The following is a 12547-nucleotide window of genomic DNA, read 5'->3' as shown; positions in this document are numbered from 1 at the left end:
TGTAGAGGACCTATTTGGTGAAAACTAAAAAAAGTCTAAAGAAAGAAATCAAAGAGGATACCAGGAAGTAAAAGGACCATCCATGTTCATAGATAGGTAGAATCAATATCATGAAAATGGCCATACTGCCAAAAATGATATACAAATTCAATGAAATTCCCATCAAAATCCCAATGATGTTCTTTACTGAAATAGAGAAAACAATCCAAAAATTCATATAGAACAACAAAAGAACTAGACTAGCCAAAAAAATTCTAGGCAAACAAAACAGGAGGTATCATGACACCAGACTTCAAGTTCTATTATAGAGCCATAATAACACAAACAGCTTGGTTTTGGCACAAAAATAGACCCAAAGACCAATGGAATAGATTAGAAGATCCAGAAATAAAATCATATACTTATAGTCAGCTGATATTTGACAAAGGAGCCAGACATACAGTGGAAGAAACAAAGGCTCTTCAATGATTGGTACTGAGAAAACTGGGAAGCCACATGCAGAAAACTAAAGAGGGACTCCAGCCTGTCACCATGCACTAGTATCAACTCAAGATGGATTAAAGACCTCAACATCAAACCTAAAACTCTGAAATTACTGCAAGACAGAGTAGGAGAGGCATTTCTAATGCCTTATAGGCACAGGCAGGAACTTCCTGAACAGAATTCCAGGGTCACAACAAATTAGAGACAAGTCAAATGGGATTATTTTAAAATAAAAAGTTTCTGCACAGTTAAAGACATAGCTATCAAACTAGAAAGACAGCCAACCAATTGGGAAAAGATATTTACCAGCAATATATCAGACAAAGACCTAATATACATTATATACAGGGAACTCAAGAAATGAATCCCTCCCAAATCTAACAAACCAATAATTAAATGGGCAAGGTAACTAAAGAGAGACTTCTCAGAAAAAGAGATAAAAATGGCAAAGAAACACATGAAGAAATGTTCATCGTCTCTAGCCATAAAGGAAATGAAAATAAAAACAACACTGATTATGTACATATGATCATACAAGGTGATGCTAAGCGAAATGAACCCCAAGAAAGGGACACAAGAGATTTTATCTTTGTTACTGTTGTTTTAAATGTACTTATAATGTACAAAATGTGATTTTTTTTGTTTCTTTTGTATAGTTTCCCCCATGGTATAACCCCTGTTTTCACTGTATTTGATTCCAGTGCCCTGAATCTTATATATGCATTTTTCTAATTTAGGGAGGGGAAGGGAAATAACAAAATGCTGAAGGATACAGGTTGACCCATTGTAATAATGAGATGTATAAGACAGTATGTTGAAAATGAACTTTACAACTTTGGTGGGGGGAAGGGGGAGTTGGGAAGGTTGGGAGAGAAGGGATGGTAGGGGAAAAACAAAAGAGGAGGTAACAATGCTCAACAGGAAATGTACTCATTACCTTACTCATGTAACTGTAACCCCTCTGTACAGTATCTTTACAATAAGAAATAAAAAAAAGGAACAACTCTGAGATATCACCTTACCCCAGTCAGAATGATCCATATCCTAAATTCATCCAACCACAAATACCGGCAGGGATACGGAGAAAAAGGAACCCAATTGCACTGCTGGTAGGAATGTAAACTAATGCAACCACTCTGGAAAGTAATCTTGAGGTTCCTCAGAAAGCTAAATATAGACCTTCCCTATGATCCAGCCATCTCACTCATAGTCATCTACCCTGAGCAATAGGAATCAGAATACAAGGACACATGCACCTCGATGTTCATTGCAGCACTGTTCACATAGCAAAGATATGGAAACAACCCAGATGCCCCACTGCAAATGAATAGATCAAAAAATTGTATTCCCTATATATTCCATATATATTCTATAATATGGAATATTATGCAGCCATTAGAAAGGACAAAATAATTCACAGGGAAATGGATAGAACTAGAACAAGATCTTAGCAAGGTAAGCCAAGATCAGAGAGACAAACGGCACATGGTCTCCCTGATATGGGGATGTTAATTCAAAATGCAAGGAGATATGACAAACTAAACAGGACTCAAGAAACAAAGGACCTCTTCTTAAGTTGTCATATCATATTTTAGATGACTTCATGCTCTTGACCTCACATATAGTATATACATATGCACATCTGAGGGAAGCTAGAAGGAGAGTACAGACTCAGAGAAAACAGGGGGAAAATACAGCAGAGGGACCCATCAGCGGCACTGGACATTGATGAAAGTAAACTAAGCAACTCAAGGTCAGTGATAAGAGGGAGGGAATGAGAGAAAAAGAGGGAACAGATCACACTAAGCAAAAGGAAAGAAATGTGCATATCACCCAATTTGGAAAAAAATATAGCTGTAGTGCCAAAGTTTGTAGAGTCCATAAGCTTTATAAGCCATGATAAAATTTATGTAATTACTTAATCTCAATAAAGAAAAAAAGAGAATACTAAAAAAATACCAGGAGGCCTGAAAAAAAAAAAACAGTAAATGCAAATCCACTTTGATTTACCTAAGACATAACTTTAAAACAAAAAGGTTGCCTATCTTTTGGATTACTTCTAATAAACTTGAAACGTATTAGATTATAGTTGTTATAGTCTATGTAGCTCAGAGGTAGAAAGTATCTCTAACTTGCATATGAGGCACTGGGTTCAATCCCTAGCACATGGATCTCTTCTTCCTCCCAAGGAAATCTCTCCAAACAGAAACAAAAACACAGTTTGGAGGAAGATGGCAGAGGAAAAGCTGGAGGCTAAACAAGGTCTGGCATAGAAAGCAGTTTTAGTGTTCCAGTGAATAGTCCTAGGCTAGAGAATCACACCAAGTATGCCATCACAGTACAGAGAGTTTGGCCAGAGAGGGAAAATCCAGGCACTTGCTAGTAGCCACAGCTGTGGCAGCTGTGGCGGCCTGTAGACACCATACCTACAACAGAGAGAGTCTGGGACAAAGGCACCAGACACAGCTGGTGAGCAGATTCTACTCAACACCAGCAAGAACTGACAAGGAGCAGATATCTTCATCCTGCAGATCACAGACCAGAGATGACCCAGGAACCAAGAGTCTGGCATGAGTAGAAGCCTGACACCCTCACTCCTTCCCAGGGAGCAGAGGATGGAAGACTGCTGCTACCCCCTCTCCCCCACCACCGGAGATCTCAATCTTTGATTCTGACAAAGGCCCCTCTCTGCAGCTAGCTCCAACTCAGGCTTTGGAAGAAAACAAAAGAATCATTTAGCAGGTCACAGGAACCTGACCTGACCTGCCAGGCTCAGCTCTACCTAAGGGAAAGTTACCCAGCCCAGGCCCCTAGAGAAAGCTCTGCCCCCCCCCCCCCAAGTGACTTTCTTCACTGGGTAAACAGAGCCAGAGGCTGCCCCTCCCTACAGCAGCCTAGGCAATCAATTGAAATTCAGTAAACATAAACCCTGAGAATGGCTCCAGGCTGGGCTCTGTGAGTGTCTCAGGAGCTAGCCCCTCAGGGAAAAGCTACTATTTGCTGAAAGGTCTCAACCCTACCCAGAACCTAGCATCATCACAGCAACTCCAAAGTAGAGGAAACAGCTATCTCCCTCTTTTGGGATACTCAAAGCAGATCTCCCTCCCACTAAACTAGCCTGGGAGGAGGATCACAAAATCCTGGGTAACACAAAGCATTTTTCTGCCTGCTCAAACAAACTGACTTAAGAAACTAATCAAGCCATAGGAAAACCAAACACCACAAACAGACGAGAGACTCCACCAAGAGAGACTAGTTACGGACACAGGGGAGATACAGAATCTTCCCATTCCTCCCCATGTCCCCCCCAAAAAACAAAAAAACTCTTTTTTGTACCTTTTTAAAAATTTTTATTTAAAAAAAAAATTGTGTGTGTGTGTGCTTTTTTTTAACCTCTTTGATCATTTGGTCCTTTTAAAAAATTATTTTCATTTTTTTCCCCTCTCTTTTTTGCGTGACTTAATTGCTGTTCTGCTCATCTCTAGATATATACCCATTGACGATTATTAGACCTTACACCCCATTGTGTACACACTTAATCCAGAAATTTATTACTCAATTCACAACCTCTTAAGCTTAAATTCTTTAAAAGCAGTATTATATATTTATTGTATATAATTATATAATTTTCATTTTTTAAAATTTTTTTTATTTTTTTAGTTTTTCATGTCTCCTTTCTATCCCTCCCCACCTCTCATCCTATCCTTCTTCTCTCAATATCATTTCTTTAAACTTACATAATTTTACTTGTGTCACTTTTTAAATTTAAATTTTTGTTTTTCCATTTTTTCTTGCTTTTTTTTTTTTTTTAAATCTCTCTCCTATCATTCTGTCCAATCCAGTTCCCTCTCTGAGATTAGGACTTGGTTAAATTCATTCTCCTTTTACTTCTCCACATCCCTCTAATCTTATTTTTCCCCACATTTCTCCCTAAACCTAATAATTTCTGGTTTGCCAAATTCTTCTTTGCTGTTCTTAGCCCATTAATCCATAGTTGTTTGATGTTGAATAGATTGTATCTGTTGAACTAGGTTGTATCTGTAGCCATTTTGACTGTGCAACTCCAGGACTTTGGTTGATGTTGCCTTAAAATAGTGTTCTAGCACAAAATTAGTGTTATTTCATAACAAATGGGCAGAACAAGCTGGAAAAACACAAGAAAAATGGCAAGTCCAGGTATCTCAACTCCCACTCATCATAATCAGGTGATAGAACAGTTAATGAATAATCCAGAGGAGAGTTCCCAAAAAGCTCTACAAACACTTCTGGTAAACATGGTGAATGAAAAGATTGAAAACCTGCAAAGGACTCAGTGTGAGCATGATAGGGAGAGAGAAAAGGCAAACCAAAGATTAATACAGGAATCTCATGAGTGTGAGGAACCTACTCAAAGATTGATACAGGAATTGTATGAGCAGGCTGAGAACAGTCAAAGAGAAAGACAGGAATTGCATGAGCAGGCTGAGAACAGACAAAGAGAAACACAGGAATTGGGTGAGCAGGCTGAGAACAGTCAAAGAGAACTACAGGAATTGCGTGAACATGAGGAAGCTAATCAGAGTAATACAGGAATTTCGAGAGCAGGATGAGAATGGACAAAGATCAATAGAGGCATTCATGGAATCCATAAACAGACAGCTGGAAGAATTCAGGGAGACCACCAAGGGAATGCTGAATGGAGCCCGACAGAAGGAATGGGAGTCCAAGGAAACCATAACCCATCAACTAAGTGATTTGAGAATAAACACAACACCAAATTAAGGAAGTAAAGAAGATCATACAAGATCTAAAACAAAGTTCCAACAAAGAATTTGAAGCCATCAAAGCTGACCAATTAGAAGGAAAAGAAATAAAAAACAAAGTAGACGGTGTTGACAGTAGGTTAGACCATGTAGAAGATTGAATCTTAGGGATTGAAGACAGCCTAGATATTATAGAGAAAGAAGATACAATTATCCAAGACAAATCCAAGTGAAGGGTTAAAGTTTTGAGGCAGTGACCACTTGTTGCTTGTTTAAACTAAACCTAAGATCAGCAAATTCTGTCTAGCAGAGCAATACGTGGTGGTAATCCAAACACGTGGTTTGTTGTGTGCCTTTATAAGCCCTGCAAATCTTTAGCTTGGGGCTCTTCTCCTAGGCTCTGCTGTGTCGGAGTGTAGGACGAGGCCCGAGCTGCAGCCTATTTAAATAAAACCTTAAAACAGCTGTAAAGACTGACTCTCAGTGGTCTTTTTGGTGGGGGTCCTGTGACCTGGGCACAACACAAGAAATATAATAGGTCTATTCAACATTTGGAAGACACCATTAGAAGGCCCAATCTGAGATAATGGGTGTAGAGGAGCACTCGGAACATTAGTTAATGGTATAGGAAATTTGTTCAACAGGATCCTAACAGAGAATTTCCCAATGCAAAAAGATAGATCTGTTCAGATACAAGAAGCTTTTAGAACCCCAAATAGACCAGACTAGAACAAGATATCCCACCATCACATTATAAACCTCACAGGATCAATTCAGACCAAGGAAAAGATCCTTAAAGCTGTCAAGGAGGAAAAGATAAATCACCTATAAAGGGAAACCAATTAGAATCACCTCAGATTTCTCAGCAGAGACAATCAAAGCAAGAAGAGCCTGGAATGATGTATGCCATGCCCTAAAGACAAACAATCATCAACCAAGAATACTGTACCCAGCTAAACTCTCCTTCATAACTGAAGGCCAAATAAAAACCTTCCAGAGCAAAGAAAAATTGAAACAATACATCTCCACCAAACCAGCCCTACAAAAGATTCTTAAAGATGTCCTACACATAGAAAACCAACAAGACCACAATAAAGGCCAAGAAACTGCACCCAAACTGAGAATCCAAGAACCATAGGAAGAACTGTTTTCGCAACCCCCAAGAAGGTGGATAACATGGCAGGAACTCCCAAATACCTCTCAGACCTATCTCTTAACATTAACGGACTTAACTCTCCAATTAAGCCACACAGACCGTCTAGTTGGATTAAAAAGCAAGATCCTTCTGTGTGCTGCCTTCAGGAGTCTTGCCCATAAAAACAATCACATTTTGAAAGTGAAAGGCTGGAACAAAATCTATCAAGCAAATGGCCCTGATAAAAAGGCAAGAGTTGCAATCCTAATATCAGACAAAATAGACTTCAAATTAAAATTAGTGAGAAGAGATAAAGAAGGTTGCTACATACTAATTAAGGGATCTCTCCTTCAGGAGGATATTACAATTCTAAATATCTATTCGCCAAGCAACAGAGCACCCAAATTTATCCAAGAAACACGACTTTCCCTCAAATCTCACATAGATCCAAAGATATTAATTGTTGGGGACTTTAACACACCACTCTCCCCACTAGATAGATCAACTTGGCAAAAACTCAACAGAGAAACCGCAGATCTAAACAACTGCATAGATCAACTAGATTTAATAGACATCTACCGAATATTTCACCCAGCAGCATCAGAATACACGTTTTTCTCAGCAGCACATGGAACATTTTCCAAAATAGACCACATTTTAGGCCACAAAGCAAACTTGTCCAATTTCAGAAACATTGAAGACTGAAAGAAATAATTAAAATAAAATCAGAATTGTTTTTTTTTTTCCTCGTTGGACCTGTGGAAGCAAGATGGGTCACCAGCAGCTCTACTGGAGTCACCCCTGAAAATTTGGCCAGGGATCTCGCTCTTACTGCGTGTGCTCTAATGGCTACGGTCTGATCCAAAAGTACAGGCTCAACCATGTGCCGGCAGTGTTTCCGCCAGTATGTGAAGGACATTGGCTTCATTAAGTTGGGCTAAGTGATGGACTATCCAAGACTTCAAGCCCAATGAAAGACCATATTTGTACATAAAATAAAAATTCAAGAAGCCTTCAAAAAAATAAAATCAGAATTAAATAAATTAGAACCCCCCAAAACATAGAAAGAATCAACAAAACAGAGTTGGTTCTTCGAAAAAATTAACAAATTTGACAGACCCTTAGCAAATCTTATCAGAAAAAGAAAAGAACACACCCAAATAAATAAACTCAGAGATGAGAATGGAAATATTACCACAGAAACAACCAAGATTCAGAGCATTATAAGGGAATACTTCTCAAACCTTTATGCTAATAAATTTGAGAACTTGGCAGAAATGGACCTTTTCCTAGAAAATATCGACATGCCAAAACTAAACCAAGATGAGTTAAACCATCTTAACAGGCCCATATCAAACACTGAAATAGAAACAGCAATAAGAGACTTCCCATCTAAGAAAAGTCCAGGACCAGATGGATTTACAGTGGAATTCTATAAGGCCTTTAAAGCAGAGCTCACACCAATACTCCTCCAACTCTTCAATGAAATTGAAAGAGAAAGTTCACTACTGCACTCATTCTATGAAGCCATTGTAACCCTCATCCCCAGGCAGGGACTCATCAAAGAAAGAGAACTATAGAACCATTTCTTTGATGAACATTGACAGAAAATTTTGGCCAATCGACTTCAACAATGCATCCAAAAAATCATACACCATGGTCAAACAGGATTCATTTCAGGGATGCAAAACTGGTTCAATATATGCAAATCAATTAATATAATTCATCACATCAAGAAGAGCAAGGATAAGAACCACATGATTATCTCAATAGATGCAGAAAAAGCATTTGACAAGATCCAACACCTCTTTATGATGAAGGTTCTGGAAAAATTAGGAATCCATGGAACATTCCTCAATACAGTAAAGGCTGTATATGACAAACCTACAGCCAGCATTATACTTAATGGTGAAAAACTAAAGCCATTTCCTCTTAACTCAGGAATGAGACAAGGATGTCCACTCTCTCCACTTCTCTTCAATTTAGTATTAGAATGCCTAGCTACAGCAATAAGACAAGATACAAACATAAAAGGGATCCAAATAGGGAAAGATGAAGTTAAACTCTCCCTCTTTGCAGATGACATGATCTTGTATTTAAAGAATCCCATGGACTCCACTCCCAAATTACTCAAGCTGATTCAAAACTTTGGCAAAGTAGCAGGGTATAAAATTAACCCTCAAAAATCAATGGCTTTTCTGTATGCCAACAATGAATGCCAACAATGAGAAAAGCGTGGCTGAAAACAGGAAAGCATTTCCATTCATAATAGCCCCACAAAAAATAAAATACCTAGGAATTAACTTAACCAAAGAAGTGAAGGACCACTTTGATGAAAACTTCAAAAACCTGAAAAAGAAAATCAAAACAGAACTTAGAAAGTGGAAAAACCTCTAAGGCTCCTGGATTGGAAGGATCAACATCGTGAAAATGGCAATACTTCCCAAGGCTATCTACAAATTCAATGTGATACCTATCAATATTCCAACCTCATTCTTCAAGGAAATAGAAGAGGCAATCCAAAAATTCATATGGAACAATAAAAGAACAAAAAAGCAAAAACGATCCTTAACAGAAAGAACAGTGCTGGAGGAATATCAATACCAAATTTCAACCTCTTCTACAAAGCCATAGTAATCAAAACGGCTTTGTACTGGCATAAGGATGGACTTCAGGACCAATGGAATAGAATTGAATACCCAAAAATGAAACCACAGACCTATAACCATATATATTTATGATATTAGCTTCTGCCTTGATTATGATTCCTGAAGCAGTTTATGACCCCTACTCCTGCCTTTTAATGGCTATATTTTTAGAAAGAAATGAAAGTAGGCAACATTTGTTAAAACCCCCTTATGTGCTGAAAACTTTATATAAATTGTTACAATTATACCACTGTTGGGTTATTATCCCCATATTATATATGGGGAAACTGACTTTGAAAGGTAATTTATCTAAGGTCACATAGTAAGTGAAGAAATGTAGCATTTTGAAAATAATGGGATGGTATTAAAGGAAATGACATTTTGTGTGTATCAGTCCTGGGTCTTGAACTCAGGGCCTTCAGCTCTGGGCCTGGTGCTGTCCCTGAGCTTTTTGTTTTTCTTTTCTTTCTTTTTTCTTTTTGTTCAAGACAAATAATCTACTACTTAAGCCACAGTTCCACATCCAGCTTTTTGATGGTTAATTGGACTTTTCTGCCTGGGTTGACTTGGAACTGTAATCCTTAGATCTCAGCCTCCTGAGTAGCTAAATGCCTAGCTAAAATATGGGACTTTTACCTTTATATGCAGTTGTAACCCTCACTCAGGTGGAGGTCTAGAACATTTTATGTTGTCTAGAAGGTTCCTCCATGCAACTTCTCAATTAAAGAACTTCCAAAAATAATCAGGTAGAATATAAATTTGTATAGTCATTATGGAAATCTGTATATATTTAGATACATACATAGATAAATATTATTCAGCCTTAAAAGGAAATCTTACTATTAACAATGACATAAATGAAACTGGAGGACATTATGTTAAATAAACAAGCCAGATGTAGAAAGAAAATTACTGAGAGACTTTTCTCAAGGTCAAATTCATAGTAGTAATATGAGGATTATTTAGATTAAAATGAATGAAACATAGGGAGCTAATTAATAGTCAAAGTGCATGCAGTTTCATTTCTGAGAGGTGAATACATTCTAGAGATTTAAGGTATAGTGTGGTGACTAAAGTGTTAATGCTGTATTGTGTACTTCAAATTTGCTAAGAGAGTAGCTCCGAAGTATAACAATGTGACCTTTAGCCCATCTCCAGTAATTAGTTTACTATGTGTGTTTATTAAAACATCATTCTGTAGATCTTAAATATATACAATTTAGATTTAAAATGATTGTCACTATAGCCATCTATTACTTTTGCCTTGCTTGAAATACACATAAATAGAATCATAGGATGGGTTTATACTCTTTTATACTGGGTCAAAATGATGTCTATGTGCTTCATCCAGGCTGTGAATACCAGAAGTTTATGCTTTCTCACATCTGAGTCGTACTTCACTGAATGAAGTTGCTACAGTTAATTTGCATGTATTATAATTGATGGAAATGATGGAGATAGTTTTTTATGAACAATGAATTAAATCACAAATGTTTGGTGGACATAGGCCCTCATTTCATTTGGTCACATACCTAGGATTAGGATTCTTTTTAGATCAAGGAGTGATAGACCTAGAATTTGAAGTTCAAATTTTCTGACTCCATAATTGTATAACAACTGCATTGTATAATAAGCACTACCTGATAGCGGCTAATAAGAACTCTCTATATTGTTATAGTTTTCTAAGCAGACTCTCAATTCAATTGAGAATTTTCTGTAAATTTAACTAATAACAGCAGGGGAAGTTTTATATTTGTTCAACAAATACAAGAGTCTTTTAAATTATCATTAAATAGCTGATGTATTACAATTGTGTGGACCATTTAGCAGCCTCTCTGAAAAGACTATAATAATACTCATCTTTGACAAACTTGTTTTGCTCATTGAAATGTATACAGTAAGAGTAAGGTTAGCAATTGATTATTCACTTACTTGTACGGAGTAATTAGCTAAGGAAGAAACAAATCAATTTAAAACCAATTTCCACAGTTTACACGTGCACAAGAATTGATTGTAGGCTTGCATTTGCTGAATAAAAAGTGAAAGTAGCTAATCTCAATTTGTATTTCATTGAGTAAATGTCAGCCATTGATTTTTGTAACATACTAGTGAGACAATATGTCTGTCATTCTTTTAAAGGTGGCAGAACACAATCACTGTACAGTTTAATTAGGTGCGGGTTTGTCATCTCAGGTGCTTGAGGAAGATGAAATATTTAGCTATCATGGAAGGGAAAACCTCAGCCTAGCTGCCTCTTCTATCACCTTCTTTCAGATTCTTAACTCATCTTAATTTACTTCTCATTGATTCTTATTGTTGGATGTTGTACAAAACACCCTTTCTGTAAGGTGGTGTTGGGAGATTGAGTTATAACAGACTTTATGGGCCAACTCAGCTCTCTCAAGTTTTCTTGAACTCTTGGACAATGTAGCATTACATTTGTGGGGAATGAGTTACAGAACAGGTTTCCACAGTGTGTTTGGTTTTCTTAAAAGGTGATTCATGTTGTGTTGTCACACAAGCTTTGTATGCTATTGACAACTTGTAATGCCCACTGTACAGCACTGAACACTACTGTTTATGTACAAAAAAATTCAAAAACTGTCCCAAAGTCACAGAGGAAATAAAATCTTTCTCAACCACTTGTTACAATCTTTTTGCAAAACTATTTTCTTTGTCTATAAGTTGGGTAGGATAGTGCCTACTTCACTGGCATTTTGTGATGGCTAAGTCAGAAAGTACATACAAAAATGTTTGGAGCAATGCTTTATACATAGTAATCAGTTAACAAATATTGTTATTAATATAAAATCAATAATAACATTATTAATATCAAATTAGAATTCATTTTTCTTTTCTCCTGTCTAAATTAACACCATTTATTGTTATACATGTGACGGGATTTTTCTCTCATGTCTTTTTGTTTGGCATTTTTTTCATCTTTTTTGTTGGCTACTATTATTCCTTTAAAAATTAACTTTTCTAATAGTTCTAATAGTTTAGTTTTCTAAAAGTTTTTGACACTGGTATAAAACTGATTTAAACATGCAATTATTTTTTCTTTGAGACAAATTCTAGCTTTGTAGCTCAATCTGGCCTTGATCTTTCTACTTAGTCCAGATTGGATTTTAACTCATGATCTTCTTGCCTCATCCTTCCAAATGTTGAGATTACAAGTGAGTGTTAATTTCTCAGTTAATAAAAGCCTTTAGTAGGAACATTTTTACACAAGTTCATGTAAATTTAGATCCCTTTATTACTTTATCTTTGTCTGTATTTCAAATCAGCAATATCTTCACAGATATATCAGGGTATTTAAATGGAAAAGTCAGAGTACAATAATACTAAGTACAACAATTGTTTATTTCAAGAATCATATAATAATTCACAAATACTATTTTACCTGCTTTGGCACATGTTAATATGCAATTTAAATAAGCATCTAAGCTTTCTGATCCACTCCCCAGATACTCCCACCAGGATGTTGAAACAGCTACCAGAACACAAAGAAACAAAAAAAAGGATCACTCTTGCCTTGG

General features: G+C 36.8%; 1 pseudogene; it reads left to right on the top strand.

The window, feature by feature from the left end:
* The first annotated feature begins 7097 nt into the window (after positions 1-7097).
* Positions 7098-7301, top strand: LOC138830301 (small ribosomal subunit protein uS14-like; annotated as a pseudogene).
* Positions 7302-12547: the final 5246 nt, after the last annotated feature.

This window comes from Dipodomys merriami, unplaced genomic scaffold (assembly GCF_024711535.1).
Source record: "Dipodomys merriami isolate MVZ:Mamm:240054 unplaced genomic scaffold, mDipMer1.0.p SCAF_188, whole genome shotgun sequence".
Taxonomy (NCBI): domain Eukaryota; kingdom Metazoa; phylum Chordata; class Mammalia; order Rodentia; family Heteromyidae; genus Dipodomys; species Dipodomys merriami.
This window is presented reverse-complemented; position numbering and strand designations above follow the sequence as displayed.